This window comes from Sinocyclocheilus rhinocerous, unplaced genomic scaffold, assembly GCF_001515625.1.
Source record: "Sinocyclocheilus rhinocerous isolate Xijiao unplaced genomic scaffold, SAMN03320098_v1.1 scaffold8, whole genome shotgun sequence".
NCBI classification, from domain to species: domain Eukaryota; kingdom Metazoa; phylum Chordata; class Actinopteri; order Cypriniformes; family Cyprinidae; genus Sinocyclocheilus; species Sinocyclocheilus rhinocerous.
In genome coordinates, this window is record NW_015666800.1 from 774,666 (window position 1) to 797,096 (window position 22,431).

The window sequence follows — 22,431 nt, forward strand, 5'->3', positions numbered from 1 at the left end:
CATAAAGGTAAGAGTATACATCATTCGGAACTGCAAAGGGTCTACTTGTATTTGTGTGCACTCACAATATCAACAAAACCTTGTGCTTTTGTAAAATAAGGAAAACAAACAGGATGCGCTTTTCTGTCGTCTTGGTCTTGAGCAGGAGCGCTTCACCGACTTGATAAATACATCTATAGAATGCTTTAAATTACTATTTTAAAACGAAATAATTCAAATCGAATACAAAAACTCTTTCATTATGTAATCCATAAAGATGCATTTCTCTCTAAAGGCACGTCCAATGAGGAGATGGCAGACAGGTTCGTCAAATTCATTTTTGCAACATTGACTCAGAAAACATTATTAACAACTAATTCAAATATCCCCTCACTATTTTATTTTTACTTTAAAATTAAAAAAAAGTCTGTGGCATCTGTCATTCTTTTGACTTTTTTTTTTAACTCTGATTGATCGATTCATGAGACATTCGTTTGTATTAAATTGTTCTGATTTTTTTCAACATGCATTCAAAAAATGTATGTTTATTTCCTGCTGCAAATATTAAAGAGTACAATTTTTTTGCACATGGCCCGGGGCTGACTTGCTACGCCACTGAATAAGACTGATGTACCCGCGTTGTAACACACATAAATGTAAGGTTTTTGGATTTTCCCCTTACTTTAAATGAATGCTTATGGCTCATTATTATTAATCGGAAAAAAAAACAAAGGCTATACAATCAAAAAGTACAATGGCAAATTCACCTATATTAAACTTTTAACTTTTTTTTAACAAATTAAATAAGGATATGCTGTACCCGCGTTTAACACAAATAAATAGCCTATGGATTTCCCCTTAGGCTACCTTAAAACGATCTTAGTTTGTGGTTTATTATCTTATTCATTAAAACACATCAGCAATAAAATAGTACAAATGGCAAATTCGCATATATTAAACATCTACCTTGTATTAACAAAATAAATAAGATGGATATAGCCGTTGTAACCCAAATAAATAAGGTCTTTTCGAAACGAATGCTTAGTTTGTGGTTCATTGTTATTTTTTTAATGAAAACCCAGCAACAAAGACACTCACTTATCCCAGCTGAAAATACGTTCCCGCGGCTATGGAAACACTGCTCTAACATATTACAACAACTGAAGAACACGAGAAGAAGAAGAACCTTTGGGTAATCGCAGAGTAACCGTGAGGGGTTCTTGCTTTAGTTCTGGTAAGATAATGTAATTTTTGTAGAATGTAGTATATCATTGTTGAGAGTGGGATATGTCTAAAGTCTTGGTCGTTATGAATTTATTTGACTGATGTGTTAAAACGATGAAACGTGATGATGTCTATCACTGTGTCGTAATAGCCGTCTCATGTTTATTTTATTTATTAAATAAAACTCTTTTATAATGCCTAACAACTGTGCATCTACTTTTTTAATTATAGAAACGAAAGCAGTTAATATCAAACGCGGTTTTCATCCTGAAGGTCTTCTCTGCACATTTCACTCTTGATAAAAGTACAAAAAGATTACATTCCATATCCTGATGTTACCTATAGTTTTTCTGTTTTAAGTAATTGTTACAATAGAGTTTATGTACATTGTGACATGTAAACTCTGTCACATAAATAAATGCATTATAATTACTCGTTTTAAGTAGGTTCTGTTCATAGCTAACTAAATTGCTACAGCATAAAAAAAACAGTTTGAAACCATCCTTTATTCTCCATTCATTAACTGAACTGAATGCTAGATTTGACAGTATTTATATTAAATATATATTTTTATATTTTTGTATCTGATAATGCAGCATATAAAGTGATAGGCAATAAAAAAAACACTTTATAAGAAAATGGAAGAAACATTAAATTAGAAAACATAGGTGAATACTTCTGAACCTTAAACAATAATAATTAATATTATTAATCAGCATTTTTTATTATTGTAAATGATCAATTGTATGTATTGTTTTTTTTGTTTTTTTTCAGTTTTGTAGCCTGTATACATATATGATTCTATAATGTTTCATCTGTTTGATTGTGGGGTTTACAGAATAAATGTCTGTCTTATTGCATTTTTCAGAGCATGCCAGAGTGTCTTTGAGGAGCAACACAGCTTTTTCAGTAAGCATGAGCTGGGCTGTAGAAGAGTGGAAGGATGGCCTTCCTGCAAAGGCCTTACAAAAGATCCAAGAGATTGAAGGCCAACTTGACAAGTTAAAGAAGGAAAGACAACAGAAACAGTTTCAGCTGGATTCCCTTGAAGCTACATTACAAAAACAGAGGCAAAAGGTCAGTTACCTGAGTAGCAGTGGAGTAGATTTCATCTTTAGCATCTTAATGAATGCAATTAAATTCATGCATCATGTGTGTATTATATTTCCCCACAGATGGACAGTGAGAAAAGTGAAGCATCTGCCCTTAAGAGGGAAAATCAGTCTTTAGTAGAATCTTGTGAAATTATGGAAAAGACTAGACAGAAACTTACACATGATATCCAAACTAAGGAGCAACAGGTGAATTATCTGGTGGGTCAACTCAACTTGTGCAAGAAGCAGATTGATAGACTAGAACAAGAGGTCAAAAAGTAAGTGGACAGTGTTTAATACTTTATGTTGTGCCTAAGCTGTCAACATTATGTCATTATTTTTTGACATATTTTTAAACTAGCCAAATAAGACTCATCCTGGCTTAATTGTATCTATTTCATTCAGGTACAAGCATGAATTGGAACGGTCCCAAACTTCACATGCTTCAGAAATCAAACAGTTTAGTACGCCACAGAAAACATTTGCAACCCCTGCGACACCTAATCATCGGCAACAGGGTAAGATATGAGTTACAGAAAGCAAAAATGCAGTTCAGAATGGATGCAACACACTGTAATAATTAAATTTTCAGACTCAAAAATAAGTGACCTACAGGAAAAGTACAATCGAGAGGTTGAGGAGCGGAAAAGGTTGGAAGCTGAAATCAAAGTCATGCATGTAAAAGTAAGTAAAATACATATTTTGTGAAAAGAGCCTTGTAGCTAGTTATTGTATTAATTTACTAAATAGTAATAATGAATCTCCTTTTTTTTTCCCGTAACACTTGAAGCTTCTGAACCAGTCTGCAGTCGGCCATAAAGACATTGCAAGACAGCAGGCAGGGTCCTCAATTTTCCCTTGGCAGCAAGACCAAACACACAGTCATCAGTCTCTGACTGTGATGGAGACACCCTCTAAGAGAAGAAATGGACCCTCTGGGATGTCATGGTCTTATGATGACACACCACTTAAGCCCCACCAGCAGTTCACATCAAGCAGTCAAAGTGACACAGCTGGATCACAGCAGATGGAACAGCTTAAGAATATAAATCAAGGTTGGTCTGACCTTACAAATGCATTACATTTTTATTATGTAAATAATAATATACTTTTGAATACAGCACTAGAGTGATAATCTTCATATGCCTTAGGGTAACACATTTTGTTTCCTCCTTTTTTTTCTTCTTTTTTTTTCTTTCTTATGCTGCTCAGATCTGAGGTCTAGGGTTTCTGAGTTAGAGCTCCGTCTTCAGGCTCAAGAGAAGGAAATGAAGAATCAGATCAATAAATTCAGTGAAATTCAAAGTCAACTCGAAATGGCCAGGAAAGATCTGGCAGAGAAGGACAAACTCCTCAGCAAGTCCAGAGATGAACTCACAAAGGCTACAGGGCAGTATGAGCAGTCGGTTTCTAAGGTAACGTACCGTTGGTCAGCTTAATGAATTTATATTTTATCTTATCTTTTAAGTTGTTATTAAGTTATTTTATACACTGTGGCCCCAGAAAGTATTTGGAGACTTAAAACACTTAAAATATATTAATGTCCTTGTATTATATTACAAAATGTTAAAGCAAATAATGCTTATTTTCAAGCTAACATAAGAAAATCATTGCACAAAAATATTTTGAACTATTTTGCTTCAAAATTGTGGTTGTTTATTAAAAATAATTGCCACTTGGCTTGTTGTTTTAAAATTGATTAGATTTTATGTATAATGTATCAGGATATTCCAGCGTTAGGTGTCCAGTTTTAGAGGCCACTGTATGTATTTTATATGTTGTGTGTTGTGCAGTCATTTGGTTGAACAATAGGTTATATTGTGTGAATATAGTATTTGATCTTTGGTTGATTTGCCTCCTCACTGTTCATCCCTTGAGATGAAGCTGAAGCAGGTAACAGAGGAGATGAACTGTCAGAGACATAATGCTGAAAGCATGCATAGATCTCTGGAGCAGAAAATCAAGGACCAGGAGAGAGAGAGTCAAAAGGTCTTGTCTTACTGTCATATATAATTCATTTAACATGTTTTATTTTTCTGAATATTGGATGAGTTAAAACTGACAAATGTTTGTCCTCTTGCTCATTTCAGGAGCTTGCACAACTCCAAAGCTCCCATCAAGCTCTTGATCAGCATTTTAACCAGGTGAAAAATAAAATGAGTATGGAGATCCAGCAAGCCAAAAAAGACTACAATGTTATGCAGTCAGATATGGATAAGGTAATTTGAAAATTCAGCTATGAATAATGTTTTAGGAATGTTATGAATAACACATTATTTCTCCCTTTGTTTATTGTCAATTACTTAACTCAAAAATGCATAATTTGCAACAAGAAAGTGTCATTGGTTTCAAAGGTAACTGCTCTAAAGAATCGACTGGAGAAAGATTTAGAGGAGCTGAAACAGAAACTTCTCAGGTCTGAACAGGCATTACAGGCCAGTCAAGTGAAGGAGACCGAGCTGAAGAAGAAATTTGATGTAAGTTCTCTGTGTATCTGTTGAAGATAATGTATTAGTTAGCTTTTTTCCATTTAATAATAACAGATTTTACTTTATAGAGTATGCAGAGCATGCCAGCATTTGAATGTGTTGTTTCTTCTTATCCTAGGAGATGCAGAGAGAGAAGAATACTCTCAGTTGTCAGTTAGATCAAGGAATGAAAAGTGTCAAACAACTTGAAGTGGAAAAACAAACTATTGAGCAAAACCTTGCCAAAAGCCAAACAATGGTGGATGATTTGAAAGGTATGTTTTAAGTTTATTAAAAATGTACCAGTTAAATGTATTACATTATAACATTTTTAAAAAAGACTTTGAAAAGAATCTAAGGAAATACTTCATCTTATCATTTTTACTTGCTACTTTCAGTTAAGACACAAACCCAGAGTGAAGAACTGACTCAGGCTGAGTTGCAAAAACTAGTTGATGAAGTTGAACTCAAAGCCAATAAGATTTGTGCTATGGAGAAAGAAAATGAAGACCTCAAAATAACCTCAAGCTCCTGTCAGAAAGAAGTTGCTGAGATGAAGAAAGAGTATGAGGCTCTTCTGCAGTGGAAAACCGAAAAGGAACAGTTGATTAATAACACTGAATCCAGCCGCGTAGAAATGCTGAGTAAAATTGCAGATCTGGAGAGTGACAAGGCCAAACTCAGTGGTGCTCATGATGGTCTCCAGAAAAGGATGCGGGATTTAGAAAATGAGAAGATTTGCCTATCTGGTCAGATTGATTCACTCAAAGGTGAACTGCTTGTAAAATGTGTGGAGCTGGAGGAAAAGGGTAGAGTATATGAGGAGCTTAAACAGCAGTTTAGTGAGACACATCAAAAACATAATAAGGAGGTGGACAATTTGAAACAACAAATCACTCTGATGCAGGAGCAGGTCAGTGAGCTTGAAGCTAAACTGGACTCCATTATTGAAATGAACAGAACTGAGATTGAGCATCTTCAGGAAACCTTTGCCTTGCAAGAGCAGGAGCTAGAGAAATTAAAAGAGGAGAAAGGCATGTTAGCTAAAGAATGCGAAGACCGCCTTGTACAAAACAAAGAGCTGGAACAAGAAAAACTGAATGTGGAAACATCCCTGCAGGAGGTACTTGAGAAGATTGCCCTCTTGGAATCAGACCTAAAGTCTCAAAAAGATTTAAATGCAGATGTCCAAGGAAAGTTTGATGATCTTTCTAAAGTCAAAGAAGATCTAGCAGCAAAGTGTATTTTGTGGAAAAGAGGGAAAAAGATCTCATTCTTGAAGTTGAATCTCTGCTACAAAAGAATAAGTCCTTCTGCTCTCTTGAAGAGCAGTTTAATTGTCTTGTTTCTGAGGCAGAAGAAACCAGAAGTTCCCTGGAAAAAGTAAAGGAACTACAAGTTCAGACTGCCATGGAGTTGGAAAATCAGAAGGTAATAGCTGAGAATCTTGCAGAAGATATAAAACAAGAAAGAAGGAAGGCATCAAGCTTAGAGCATGATAATGCACAACTCAAAATGAAACAACAAGAGGTTGAAAATAAAGCTAATGATCTAGCTGAGAAGTACGAAAGCCTCCAGAAATTCCGTGATGTTGTGTGCCAAGAGAAAGAAAATCTTCTTAAACAGGTTTCCAAAATGACAGGAGCACTTGCTGACAAAGATGCAATGGCAGAAAAGATTGTGTTAATACAAACTGAGCTTGAAGCCTCAAATCATTTGTCTACCACACTAAAGAATTCACTAGAAAGTCTTCAGAAACGGTTTGACTCATCTGTAGAGCTGAATTTAAGTCTGGAAAAAAATGTACAAGACACATCTGAAGAAAAAGTGTTATTAGAGACAAGTATCAAGAACCTCACTGAAAGACACAACAAGGAATCTGAAGTTCATGTGTCTGAAATGGAAACTCATCTTAAAAAACAAAAGAGTTTAGAGGAGCAAATTAGTGTTCTTGGGGCAGAATTACACAGAGCAAATGCTTAGAGGCCAGAAATGCTTCAGAGAAACTAGAGGAAGCTGATCTTGAAAAGGTAAATTTGAAGGAATATCTTGACTTATCTAAGGACCAACTCAGGGAGGTCACTGATTCCTATCAGAATGTTGCAAAGGAACTTGAAGACTTGAAACAAAGTGCATCTCCACATGAACAGGAGATAGAAAGTCTCAAAGCTGCTTTTGCAGATTTAAAAAGCCAAGGAACTGCAAAATCCTGTGAGATTGAATCTTTGAAAGAAAAAGTTCAGGAGGCTCAATCTGAGCAAGCTAAAGTGTTAGAGGCACTGAACGAAAAAAACATTAACATGAGCAAAATCAGTACAGCTTGAAATGTTGCAGATGGATCTTGAAGATAATGAATCCTGCATTAATTCATTTGATGCACAAGTAGAGGCACTGCAAGGCAACATCAGTGTTCTGGAAGCAAAGTTAGGTGAGAGTGAGGCACAGAGGTCCATCCTACAATCAGAGCTCGAGTCCGTCAAAGAAGACTATGCAAAGAGCGCACTTGAAGTGTCACAGCTATCTGCATGTTTGGAGGAAACGCAGAAAGAACAACAATCCAGTTCTGCATTAGTTGCTGAGTTGGAGTCTTTACGTGTAACCCATGAAACACTTAAAGTTTCTCTAGAGCAAGAGAATTGTAAGCAGGCAATCCTTGAAGCAATGTACAACAATCTTATGGAACAAAACCTTAAGTTGGAATCCGATATTCAGGAATTAAAAGAAGATGTCCAGAATTCCCTGGAGCAAATAGATAAATTAAAGCAGGCAAACAATTCTCTGGTATCTCAGATTGAGGAACAGCAAATTTACATAGAACAGCTTCAAACTGAGAAGATTCATGCGGCAAGCTCTGATGCAGACACACTGAAAAAAGAGCAAACTGCAGATGAGAATGACCAAGATATTTGCGAAATGCCATTTGCTAACACATCTATTTTGCCCTTAGAAGAAGATACTGCTGTCCTGGGTATTTCATCACTTGGAGAGCATCTTGATTCACAAGAAGAGGCCCAAACATTCTTGTCATCAGATGAGGATGACAAATATATACCGCTGAAAGAGCAAACGCAAAATAAATCCAGGGAGCTTGAGGAGATGTCTCATGTTCTTAAGGAGACTGTCAGAACCAAACAGGAGTTAAAATAGAGCAACTCAAATTACAGCATGCTAAAGAGCTCCAGAGGATGGAGGAGCAAATGCTCAGTATCAAAAATGAGTTTGAGGCCAAACTTAAAGAAGAAAAGCAACACACAGAAATCTTGTCCTCACAACTGGAGGCAACCATGCAACAACTGCAGGAATTGGACCTTGCATCCTCCTCCTTGCTGGCTACTGAAACCTCCCAGGTAACCTATGTATTTCACAACATAATCTCAGATGTTTTTAATTCAGAGTTTATGCATAAAATCTGTTAAATGGCTTACTTAAAGGTGTTTTTCACTTAAAGTAAATTGAATTTGAAATTAAGTAAAATGACTGACTTTGATCTGCACATTTTTACAATGGCACCAATACGACTTGAATGAGAAAATGACAGATTGCACGTTTAAATCACTGCATTTTGAAAATGTACCTGGGTAAAATATAGGTTTAAAGCACTGGCTGTATCAAAGCTATTTGATTTAATTTATCTTCATTTGTATTCATGTTTTTCCCCCATGTTGATCAGGAAATTGAAAAAACGACACACAAAGCACAAGAGAACATAATGCATCAACCTGAACAGTCAGACTCCACTCCAGATATTAGCCCAGAAAGTGAAAAATCACTTGTGGAACTTGAAACACTAAGGAAGCCAGAAACGGAACTTTTTCATTTGCAGTCCCAGTTTGAAGTCTTGGAATCTGAAATGGCAGTTAGAAAAGATTTGTGCTCGGACTTGGAGGGTAAAATTCGGGAAATGGAAATTGAAAATACAAACAGCACAGACAAGTTGATGTCCATCACTCAAGAAAACAAGAAACCGAACAACCACATTGGAGAGCTGACAGAGGAGACTGATTCATTGAGACTACAGTTGCAGACCTCCAAATGCCAGCTCTCAGATGTTATGGAGATGATGGAAAGCTTAGAGATGGCAAAAGGTGAGTGGGATGAGAAGTTTTTCCAGATTGAGAGCGAACTAAAAAGAGTGCGTTCAGAGAAGGCCAATTTAGAGAAGCACATCCTGTCCATGGAGGCTGACATAGAAGAGGTACAAGAACAGAAACAGAAGCAAGCGGCAGAGCTTGAAACAGCTAGGAGGACAAATTGCAGCCTTGAACAAAAGCTTAATATAACTATGGCAGAAAGTGGGCGACTTAAAGAAGAGCTTATTTTGTGTGCTGATGAAAGGGAAAGTGAAAATCTCTTCTTAATGAAGTGGAAAGGAAAGGCTGAGTTCTGGAGAAGAGAGAGACGGATACACGAGAACTTGTAAAAGAGCTCGAAGAGGACATTAGGATGGGGAAAAGACAAAACAAGATGACAGCTAACCAAATTGATGCCCTGCTGAAAGAAAAAGAGCAACTAATTCAGCAGTCTCAAAACCTTGAGAATACAGTGGCTCTTTTGAATGAAGACAATAAAAATCTGTTAAGTGAATTGAATAGTTTAAAGAACAATGAGAATTTTGCTTCAAGAGAGTCTGAAAACATGTCTTCCAAAATCCATTCACTTGAGCATGAGAATATCAGGCTTGAACAGTCACTTGAATTGTCCCTTTTGGAGAAAGCTGAAATAGCCTCTAGGTTGTTTTCCACTCAGGAGGAGGTTGCTCAGATGAGACAAGCCATTGAAAAACGAAAGGTACGAATTGAATCTGATGAACGGAAAAAGAACCACACGAGTCAGCTGCTCAAAGCTGCACAGAGAAAGGCAGATGTTCTTCAGGACAACATTGAAAAGCTGGAGAGAGAGAATGAACTTTCTGACCAGAATCTAGAAGACGCCATTCTTCAAGCAGAGACTGCCAAAGACGAGCTCGAGGAAGTACAGGCTGAAACGCAAGAGCTTACCAAGAAAATTGAAGAGATGTTCAGTGAGCTAAAAGATCTCAAGGAGGAGAAGTATAAACTTGAGCAAGAACTTCAACAAAAGAACAACCTAATTGACGAATTGCAGTTGTCCAATCAAGCAGCTACTGAAAAGCTTAAATCTGTGCAAGAGGCAACCGTGAACCAGCAACAAATGATCGAGGACTTCCAATCAAAGGTTGGTGCCATGGAGGAGGAGCTTCAACTTTGTCGAACAGAAGTAGGATCGAAAGAACTGAAAGCACAGGATTTGACCACTCAGTTGCTGTCTTTGCAATCTGAAAACAAAGAGTTTGCACAGAGGGTCCTTGAATATGAAAGGTGTCAAGTGGAGCTTCGTTCATCCAAGCAGTTGCTCTTGAAAGACTTTGAAAACACACGACTTCAGTCACAAATAGCTGAGCTGCAGGCACTATCTGCAATTCAGGAAGAGCAAGATGAATTGAAAAAGGACAAGGTTGAGTTGCAGTCTACTATTGCACAGTTGAAGGAGGTATTGCAGACAAGTGTAACTTCTTTGGAGAATAATATACAACAGCTGGAGAGCCAGCTTGATGCTATGAAGCTCATGAACTCAGAACTGACAGAAAAGGTATTTTTTGTCATCTTTAGCTGTTCTTATTTTATCCTCTTGTTTTTATTTTCGCAATATAATTTATTCATATTCGTTTTCAGTTAAATGCACTACATGAGAGCAGTTTGCACCTCCAAACACAACATCAGCAAGAGCTGTGTGAGACAAAGGAAAGGCAGAATGCTTTGGAGATTAATCAAAATCTATTGACTTGTCAACTGTAGGAGTCTCAAAAACAAATTGAAACGAACAAGGTAAGAATTTTTTTTTTTCGCCATGTTTTACACTGGCTTCAAGAATATTCAGTCTCTGCTTACACTCCATTTTCATTACACATTCCAGCACAGCTTGGAAGCACTGACAACAGAGAGAGATGTCTTACAGAAAAATGTATCTGATATTCAAGAGAGTCATGATGTTCAGATAAAGGAAAACAACAGGAGGCATGAGGAGAGCCTGAAACATGTACAGCAGCAGGTGGGCAGATGTAACATTGCAACAATAGTAGCAACAATGTGCTTTTTTATGAGAGTAGGACTGTGTGTTCTGGCAAGCGGTGTTATGGTAAAAATGCATAATAATAAGAATTAAAATTAATTAATATTTAAATTTTATTTAATTTTTTTTTAATAGAAATAGAAAAGGGTTATTTTAAATTGTAATAATAATTCACAAAATTACTTGTTTTACTGTAGTTCTGATCAAGTTTTTTTTTTTCTGCAGCATGAGATGGAGCTTAATAAACTGAAGGAAGAAATTATGGCAGCTGAAGAAAAGGCTGCACAGTATCTATCAGAATTCAATAGCTTTAAGTCTCAAAATGCAGATGTGGACTCACAAGTCTCAAAATGCAGAACTGCAGGCCTCACAGAAACAAGGTATGGACAAAACTAGATAACAAAGCACGTGGTCTAATATTGCAAACTTAACTTGCATTGGACTGTCAAAGTTTTATTTATTTATTCAAATTTGTCCATCTTTCCTAAGTTGAGAAGTGTTAGACAAAGAAAAAATATGCAATATGAATAAAACATTATTTAGGACTATGCACTCTGATCTTTTTATTTACATGAATCTGCACATATATATATTACAGCATCTTTCTTGTTAACAGGTGATGCCGGCAGCAGTGACGGCCTGCAGGAAAAACTACAGGAGCTGAGGGAAGCTCTGGAGGAAAAGAGCTGTGAAGCGGATGAGAGTATGGACCGATATTGCAGCCTCATGGTCAAAGTTCACAAGCTGGAAGAGACCAATGAAAGCCTCAAGAACCAGCTCAAGCAGTTGAGCACCCAGACAAAGACCCCCAAGAACAGGAGATCCCTCAGGTCCGAGAAGAGTGACCTGGAGAACAGTAAACCAGTGGAAGACAAAGCAAACGTGTCAGCAGGAAAGAGACAGAGAGCAGCAGATGACACTCCTAACAAAGCACAGGAAGCCCTGCACAGTATCACCAAGAGACTGAAAGCTGCAGCTGCCACACTTAAAGCCACACTAGAAGATGAGGATTTCAGACCAGAGGGTTTGCCTGAACTTGTTCAGAAAGGTGAGAGGTTATCACAATTTGTCATTCGCTGTACTTCACATCAAGGGTACATTCATTTGTGAGTTGTTCTCAATAAAGCTTTCACAATGAAAGGAACATGTCATTGATTTCTATTTTTACACATGTACAACACTTCTTTTGGTACAGGTTTTGCAGATATTCCAGTTGGAGAGATTAGCCCATTCATCATTCGCAGAACCACAGAGCAGCGCTGCAGCCCTCGTCTGGCCGCCCAAAAGACTGCAGCTCCGCAGAGCTCAGTTTTAGCAGAACGTCCTGTGCAAATCTCCAAACAGACAGCAGAGGGCAGAATGTCAAACACCGTGAGTAGGCCTACCTCTGTCTATTTCCTGCAACCACAACAAACTACATCTTTCATCTTCAATATAAACTTTTCTTTGAAATAATTGCAAATTATGATGCAAAATGATTATGGTAAAAATGCATAATAATAAGAATTAAAATTAATTAATATTTAAATTTTATTTAATTTTTTTTTAATAGAAATAGAAAAGGGTTATTTTAAATTGTAATAATAATTCACAAAATTACTTGTTTTACTGTAGTTCTGATCAAGTTTTTTTTTTTCTGCAGCATGAGATGGAGCTTAATAAACTGAAGGAAGAAATTATGGCAGCTGAAGAAAAGGCTGCACAGTATTTATCAGAATTCAATAGCTTTAAGTCTCAAAATGCAGATGTGGACTCACAAGTCTCAAAATGCAGAACTGCAGGCCTCACAGAAACAAGGTATGGACAAAACTAGATAACAAAGCACGTGGTCTAATATTGCAAACTTAACTTGCATTGGACTGTCAAAGTTTTATTTATTTATTCAAATTTGTCCATCTTTCCTAAGTTGAGAAGTGTTAGACAAAGAAAAAATATGCAATATGAATAAAACATTATTTAGGACTATGCACTCTGATCTTTTTATTTACATGAATCTGCACATATATATATTACAGCATCTTTCTTGTTAACAGGTGATGCCGGCAGCAGTGACGGCCTGCAGGAAAAACTACAGGAGCTGAGGGAAGCTCTGGAGGAAAAGAGCTGTGAAGCGGATGAGAGTATGGACCGATATTGCAGCCTCATGGTCAAAGTTCACAAGCTGGAAGAGACCAATGAAAGCCTCAAGAACCAGCTCAAGCAGTTGAGCACCCAGACAAAGACCCCCAAGAACAGGAGATCCCTCAGGTCCGAGAAGAGTGACCTGGAGAACAGTAAACCAGTGGAAGACAAAGCAAACGTGTCAGCAGGAAAGAGACAGAGAGCAGCAGATGACACTCCTAACAAAGCACAGGAAGCCCTGCACAGTATCACCAAGAGACTGAAAGCTGCAGCTGCCACACCTAAAGCCACAGTAGAAGATGAGGATTTCAGACCAGAGGGTTTGCCTGAACTTGTTCAGAAAGGTGAGAGGTTATCACAATTTGTCATTCGCTGTACTTCACATCAAGGGTACATTCATTTGTGAGTTGTTCTCAATAAAGCTTTCACAATGAAAGGAACATGTCATTGATTTCTATTTTTACACATGTACAACACTTCTTTTGGTACAGGTTTTGCAGATATTCCAGTTGGAGAGATTAGCCCATTCATCATTCGCAGAACCACAGAGCAGCGCTGCAGCCCTCGTCTGGCCGCCCAAAAGACTGCAGCTCCGCAGAGCTCAGTTTTAGCAGAACGTCCTGTGCAAATCTCCAAACAGACAGCAGAGGGCAGAATGTCAAACACCGTGAGTAGGCCTACCTCTGTCTATTTCCTGCAACCACAACAAACTACATCTTTCATCTTCAATATAAACTTTTCTTTGAAATAATTGCAAATTATGATGCAAAATGATGGTATTGATTCCATGAACATTTATGTAATATTAAAAACTGTATATATTAATCTTCCAATGGCAATATTCCATTGTGCAAATGCAAATAGCAAGATCTAATATTTCTTCTTTAATGATGTTCATTAAAGGGCTCATATTGGCTGTTTGTCTAACAATTCTATTCCTTATACAAAAATTGTATTAAGTGGTTTCCACTGTAATTTTATTATCATTGAGATATTGTTATGGTTTTCTTTTTTTTCATTTAAATTTTCTTTTTTTTTTTTTCTTTCTTTTTTTAAGTTAAACTAAATAGGGGGGAAACGATGTTGCATTGGCAATTAAAGTAAACTTAATTTTAAGTTTAAATTTTCCTTAAGATTTTATTGATTTACTTTAATTTATTTATTTTATTATGTTTATTATATTTCAAGTAACAAATAGTTTTTTATGGTTTTAGTTTACTTTAATAACCCTCGTGGTTTCATGCAATGTGTCAAAGGTCAGTAAAATTGTGATACTGGATTGGTAGCTAACAAATTTGGAAGCAATTTGTCATAAAGCAGCCAGCCGTCAGTATTAGCAGTGCAGTAATACCCAATTTTAAGAGTAGACCAGAATAGGTACAAAGCTAGAAATGTATATTAGAAAAGTTATTTTTAGAACAAAAATCATTGTGTAGCTGAAAACATTTAGTCATTCTTCTTTAACCACAGGAGGGCAGACCCTTAGAAACTTACTGCGGTCTGTAGTTAACTCATTTATACCACTCTTAAGTTACTGACCATTAAAGCATTTCCAAATGAAACTCTGCATGACTTTTCAGATTAGATGAAAAGACATTAAGTGGTGTGAAGCATTAAAGCTCTCCTGTCAGCTTTTGACTTCCTCCGAAGTTCTAATCATGTCACCTTACCCCAGGTCACCATCTCCTGGAGATTTTCCCAGTTATTCTTTAAGAATTCAAAGGAAGGCAAAGACCACATGCTGTAGAGTAACTTTTATGAATATGAGTTATAGTAAGGTACCTGTAAGTGAATAGCGCTACAATATAAGTGAATCTTGTGGCTATACTTTTGAAACATTGTGCAAACATTTCTGCATGTAGACCCTCAAAAAATTGGCCCTTAGTTCCATAGCAAGTGCTTCACTATGTTGAAGTTGTTCTGCAATTGACAGCCCTATTTAATGGATCATAAAAAGCTGAAGTTCTTAATGAACAGCAAACTTCAAGTGAAAAAGATGCAAGCCGTTGGCAGGGTGCAGGAGAGGATGAGCAAACCATTAGTCAGCTTGCAGCGCAGCCAGTTTTCAATTACTATTCAGCACTGGATCTTCTCCTCAAAGTACATGCTTGGTATATGGGTTTGGGGAGAACAGAAGATTGATTGATTGCAAGATCTTTTATTTATACATTTGCACTTATCCACATCTTGACACTTTCCCCAGAGAGGTGTACAGTACGAGTTGTTTTGAACATTGATATTGCCGCTGGGCATTCTTGACAGCCCAACATTGCTCTCTCCTGACATCATGTTCATGTACTTTCAGGTCCAGGCGCCTAAGGCGATCCAGAGCAATGCGGCTGTATTATCGCCACTCACCAACAGGAGAACAGCTGTGAAAGCCCAGTGCCTGCTACAGAGCAGAACATTAGCAGGCGCTCTCGCGGCTTCAAAAAGACCCCAGAGAAACAGGAGCGGGTCAGTGCCTCTCCAAAACAAAACGACAACTGCCAAGTTCAGTGATTAGTGGAATGCCATGTGAATTTCTCTTTTTTTTTAAATGCTATATTTTTCATAATGTTTATGCACTGGCTTTTTAGCTTTGTAAATAATATTCAAGGGCAGCTGTATCATATTGTAACAGATCGGCCAGGCTCCGCCACCACCCAATCACAACGATCCCTCTCACCTGAGTTCTGAGCACCTGCACCTGTCACCAATCAAGCACCTCATTACCAGCCTGCATAAAAGCACACACCTCAGACACCCTCACTGTCCGGTCTCGTTTACACGTAGAGGACTCAATGACTTTGCTACTGAATTCCTTTGAATACTTCTTGCATTACTTACCTCCTGTGTTCCTCCTAGTGTCTCCTCGTCTCCAAGTGTCTCCTGTATCTCCTAGTTCCCGGATCGCTGAGGTGTGTGCTTCCCCCGTATCCCTTCCAGCCTCCATCAAGCCAAAGACTCGGATTACTCCACTCTCCATATCCTTTGCACTCTCTCACGGACCTTTCCCTCACCATCACTTCCTCCGGACTCGACACCAGTACTCACTGTGACCTAATAAACGCTTTTGTATATAAACTAACCTGTTGTGTCAGACCTCTTCCGTAACACATTTAGGGGGCAAATATTGTCCTTTAATGGAAAAGGTGCAGTCTAAGTGGAAGAGTATGAGAGTAGGACTGTGCGTTCTTGCAAGAGATGTTACGGTAACAATGCATAATAATAAGAATGAAAACTTTAATTTTTTTTAAATAGAACTAGAAAAGAGTTATCTTGAACTGTAATATTATTTCTCATTTTACTGTATTTCTGATCCAAGTTCTTCTCTGTTTTTCTCTACAGAATGAGATGGAGCTTAATAAACTGAAGGAAGAAAGTATGGCGGTTGAAGAAAAGGCTGCACGGTATCTATCAGACCTCAATAGCTTCAAGTCTCAAAATGCAGATGTGGACTCTACCTTCAAGGAGTTACAAAACAAATTAGAACTTTGTAAAAAAGAAAAGGTATTTTTCTTTTTCCCCATTCCTGTAATATATAATAAATATTTTTAAATTCTGTTCAATATTCAAGTTTTAGTCAAATAATTAATCGTCATATTTATTGGTAGGCAGAGTTAGACTCAAAGGTTGTGCGCTTGTCCAAAGAGAAGGACAGTGCTATGAGTAAGATCAATTTGTGGATGAAGTCGTGCAAACAGCTGGAGAGTGAGAAGGAGGCACTTCAGGAAGAACTTCAGCAGCAGGGACAACAGATAGCAGCACTGCAGGCCTCACAGAAACAAGGTATGAACAAAACAAGAAGATAAGCACTTGGTCTAATAGTAAACTTAACTTGCATTGGACTGTCACCTTACAAGTTGAAAAGTGTAAGACAAAGAAACAATAATTAAAATGAATAAATGTATCTGGAAATACAGAGCATCTTTCTTGTTAACAGGTGATGCCAGCAATAGTGACGCCCTGCAGGAAGAACTACAGGAGCTGAGGGAAGCTCTGGAGGAAAAGAGCTGTGAAGCGGATGAGAGCATGGACCGATACTGCAGCCTCATGGTCAAAGTTCACAAGCTCGAAGAGACCAATGAAAGCCTCAAGAACCAGCTCAAGCAGTTGAGCACCCAGACAAAGACCCCCAAGAACAGGAGATCCCTCAGGTCCGAGAAGAGGGACCTGGAGAACAGTAAACCAGTGGAAGACAAAGCAAACGTGTCAGCAGGAAAGAGACAGAGAGCAGCAGATGACACTCCTAACAAAGCACAGGAAGCCCTGCACAGTATCACCAAGAGACTGAAAGCTGCAGCTGCCACACTTAAAGCCACACTAGAAGATGAGGATTTCAGACCAGAGGGTTTGCCTGAACTTGTTCAGAAAGGTGAGAGGTTATCACAATTTGTCATTCGCTGTACTTCACATCAAGGGTACATTCATTTGTGAGTTGTTCTCAATAAAGCTTTCACAATGAAAGGAACATGTCATTGATTTCTATTTTTACACATGTACAACACTTCTTTTGGTACAGGTTTTGCAGATATTCCAGTTGGAGAGATTAGCCCATTCATCATTCGCAGAACCACAGAGCAGCGCTGCAGCCCTCGTCTGGCCGCCCAAAAGACTGCAGCTCCGCAGAGCTCAGTTTTAGCAGAACGTCCTGTGCAAATCTCCAAACAGACAGCAGAGGGCAGAATGTCAAACACCGTGAGTAGGCCTACCTCTGTCTATTTCCTGCAACCACAACAAACTACATCTTTCATCTTCAATATAAACTTTTCTTTGAAATAATTGCAAATTATGATGCAAAATGATGGTATTGATTCCATGAACATTTATGTAATATTAAAAACTGTATATATTAATCTTCCAATGGCAATATTCCATTGTGCAAATGCAAATAGCAAGATCTAATATTTCTTCTTTAATGATGTTCATTAAAGGGCTCATATTGGCTGTTTGTCTAACAATTCTATTCCTTATACAAAAATTGTATTAAGTGGTTTCCACTGTAATTTTATTATCATTGAGATATTGTTATGGTTTTCTTTTTTCATTTAAATTTTCTTTTTTTTTTCTTCTTTCTTTTTTTAAGTTAAACTAAATAGGGGGGAAACGATGTTGCATTGGCAATTAAAGTAAACTTAATTTTAAGTTTAAATTTTCCTTAAGATTTTATTGATTTACTTTAATTTATTTATTTTATTATGTTTATTATATTTCAAGTAACAAATAGTTTTTTATGGTTTTAGTTTACTTTAATAACCCTTGTGGTTTCATGCAATGTGTCAAAGGTCAGTAAAATTGTGATACTGGATTGGTAGCTAACAAATTTGGAAGCAATTTGTCATAAAGCAGCCAGCCGTCAGTATTAGCAGTGCAGTAATACCCAATTTTAAGAGTAGACCAGAATAGGTACAAAGCTAGAAATGTATATTAGAAAAGTTATTTTTAGAACAAAAATCATTGTGTAGCTGAAAACATTTAGTCATTCTTCTTTAACCACAGGAGGGCAGACCCTTAGAAACTTACTGCGGTCTGTAGTTAACTCATTTATACCACTCTTAAGTTACTGACCATTAAAGCATTTCCAAATGAAACTCTGCATGACTTTTCAGATTAGATGAAAAGACATTAAGTGGTGTGAAGCATTAAAGCTCTCCTGTCAGCTTTTGACTTCCTCCGAAGTTCTAATCATGTCACCTTGCCCCAGGTCACCATCTCCTGGAGATTTTCCCAGTTATTCTTTAAGAATTCAAAGGAAGGCAAAGACCACATGCTGTAGAGTAACTTTTATGAATATGAGTTATAGTAAGGTACCTGTAAGTGAATAGCGCTACAATATAAGTGAATCTTGTGGCTATACTTTTGAAACATTGTGCAAACATTTCTGCATGTAGACCCTCAAAAAATTGGCCCTTAGTTCCATAGCAAGTGCTTCACTATGTTGAAGTTGTTCTGCAATTGACAGCCCTATTTAATGGATCATAAAAAGCTGAAGTTCTTAATGAACAGCAAACTTCAAGTGAAAAAGATGCAAGCCGTTGGCAGGGTGCAGGAGAGGATGAGCAAACCATTAGTCAGCTTGCAGCGCAGCCAGTTTTCAATTACTATTCAGCACTGGATCTTCTCCTCAAAGTACATGCTTGGTATATGGGTTTGGGGAGAACAGAAGATTGATTGATTGCAAGATCTTTTATTTATACATTTGCACTTATCCACATCTTGACACTTTCCCCAGAGAGGTGTACAGTACGAGTTGTTTTGAACATTGATATTGCCGCTGGGCATTCTTGACAGCCCAACATTGCTCTCTCCTGACATCATGTTCATGTACTTTCAGGTCCAGGCGCCTAAGGCGATCCAGAGCAATGCGGCTGTATTATCGCCACTCACCAACAGGAAAACAGCTGTGAAAGCCCAGTGCCTGCTACAGAGCAGAACATTAGCAGGCGCTCTCGCGGCTTCAAAAAGACCCCAGAGAAACAGGAGCGGGTCAGTGCCTCTCCAAAACAAAACGACAACTGCCAAGTTCAGTGATTACTGGGATGCCATGCAAATTTCCTTTCTTTTTTTTTTTATGCTATATTTTGCAGAATGTTTATGCACTGGCTTTTTAGCTTTGTAAATAATATTCAAGGGCAGCTGTATCATATGTATTTGGTTTCTGTTCTATCTATTTTTTTCTTTCTTTTTTACTGTTTTTATGTGTTATCCTTTACACAGAATAGCTGTATAATTTTATTGTATGTATCATATTGACCTGATTTCTTTTATCCTTTGTTTTTATTTTTATAGAAACATTACAACTAATTACTCCATTTTACCATGTCATTGCTATTTCTTACTACTTTACTAAAGTTCACTCGGCCTTACAAATATGTTTGTTTGTGTACTTATGTTATCTATAACTGGACTTTTGGCTGTTTACTCACACACAATAATAACAGCCGACTTTATTGGTAAGGAATGATAAATTACAGCCTGAAAGCATTAAGCTGTATGTAGACATTTATATGCCGACTGTCTATTTTTAATGGACACGTAACAAGCAGGGATCTAATTAGGGCTGAACGATTTTGGAAAAGAATCTAATTGCGATTTTTTTTTTACCAATATTGCAATTGCGATTTAATATGCAATTATTTTTAGAGCTCTTTATGAGCTATACATCATTGTATAGTATGACCAATACAATATTAGATAGATTAAACATAAATGTTCTTTTCTGTAGGCCGGCCCAGGATCCATGGGAGGATAGCAGGCCGATGGAGGCAGTGCTATGTTCTGCTAAGAAACCTCAGGTCCCGGCATTCATGTGGATGTTACTTTGACATGTACCACCTAATCTCAAGATTGCTGCAGACCACCCCTTCATGGTAATGGTGCTCCCTGATGGCAGCGGCCTATTCCAGCAGGTTAATGCATCTTGCCACACTGCAAAAATTTTTCAGGGATGGTTCGAAGAACTTGACAAAGAGTTCAAGGTGCTGAACTCCCCAGATTTCAATTCAACTGAGCATCTATGTGATGTGCTGGACCAACAAATCCAATCCATGGAGGCCTCACCCCACTAACGTGCAGCACTTAAGGGATCTGCTGCTAATATCTCTGTGCCAGATACTACAGGACCCAGTCAGAGGTCTTGTGGAGTCCTTGCCTCGACACATCAGAGCCGTTTTGGCAGCATGAGGGGGAGCGATATTAGGCATGTGGTCACAGTCCAGCAGCACTGGGACATTTCTCTGTTTGTATCTCTCTGCTTTGTCTGTATTTGTTCCAGACAGACTGTCAGTCTGTGCATTAGTGGTGGGTATTTTTCAGTGACTCTTTCTGCAGGTTATATCATTATGCAGTAGGTGGCGACACGTGCAATATGAGTAGGTCATTGAATCATTCAGTCAACTGATTTGTTCAAAAAAGCTGATTCACTGTGTGTTGAAGTGAGGACTTTGGAGGGAGCAGGGCAATTGTGTCTCAAAATGTAACTGTTTGGAACATTCTCTTCAACATGACATGTCATTATCTTTAACATGACAGCACAGCATCCATCACCCTATTAGCTGTTAGGAATCTCTTTTCATTGTTGTTAATATGTTTGTTGCAAATAAATATACTTTTTAAGAGTTTTTTTTATATATGCTTTAACATGTTTTTCCTTAATCTCAAATTTATGTGTAGTATCTCTACTATTAAATGTAAATCTTATTACTAAATGTATTTAAACTGAATTGCATGTGCAATATATCACAACAAAACAACTCAAATTATTCTATTTATATGTTTATTCTATATCTCCTATATTTGCCTTCACAATAAATCACAAGTACTTGGGTCACATAACCATAAACGGTAAGATTATTTCCTTAGTAATCATCTAATATACCCTTCGCTAACAGACTTGTGAAGCAGGGGCAGTCATTTTTGCTGCAGCCCCCAAAGAGCAACTGGGGGTTAGGTACCTTGTTTCCCTCAGTTGTGGGTATTGAGTGTGGAAGAGAGTGCTGTTTATTCACTCCCCCTATAATTAATTTCCTGCCAGTATTGACAATCAAACCTGCAACCTTCTGGTTACAAGTCTTCTGACTCTGTAACCATTAAGCCACAACTGCCCCAAACTGCCTTTTGTATAAAAGCAATGTTGCACTTATGAGTATGACATTGGTTTTGCACAAACACACTGTTGCTCAAGTGATGGCCTCAAAATTACATATTTAAGACGATTTTAAATAAGATTTTCATTTTAAAACAGTGAAGGTATAACCTTTTTATGGAAAGGAAAAGTGTTCATATTTTGATACTTTTTTATATTGCTGTTACAGAAATACTCTGTAGACTTTTCTATAGGCTCACAGTGTTAGAAGAGGTCCGTTTGCATTCAGTTCACAGAAAGAGAGAAAATATTTTCCCTGGCTGCAGCCTCTGTTTTGAGTTCTCCCCTTCACCTCACTCTCAGTCAGCAAGATCTGGGGGAGAAAACCAATTGATGCTGAGCCAACACATCCATCCAAGCTATAAATAGAACACATCTCACCCTAGTAATGGGTCAGTGAAATATTAAATTAATTTAACACTTGCAACCGCTAGCTTCCACCTGGGATTCCAGCCAACTGCCTGGCTAAAACAATACACACACACACAAATAAGTTAAAAATAAATAAAAGATAAAGTGTAAATGTCTGGAAGAAAATTCAAGAAACAAAATGTAGAGTAGCAGTCCATTTGAGATCTGAGGTGGATCAAAAACAAGGGTTTCTCTGAATGTAGCAGTCATATCCTTGACTTTACTTAGGAATTACAGTCAAACAGCATGTGCTGACTCCTCATCCCATCCAATCCCAGAGCTGACATCATGTCCATTCTCATCCTTACCTTCGACTTCAGACTTCCCCAGTGGAGCTATAGATAAGCAGAAAGTGACAAGTAACTGGAAGTTCCTGAGAAGTTTCATCACCTCAAGCTCAGGCAGAAATAGGTAAAGGCGA

At 37.7% G+C, this 22,431-nt stretch overlaps 1 pseudogene; it reads left to right on the forward strand.

The window, feature by feature from the left end:
- The first annotated feature begins 2,118 nt into the window (after positions 1–2,118).
- Positions 2,119–19,486, forward strand: LOC107733104 (centromere protein F-like; annotated as a pseudogene).
- The last annotated feature ends 2,945 nt before the right edge of the window (positions 19,487–22,431 follow it).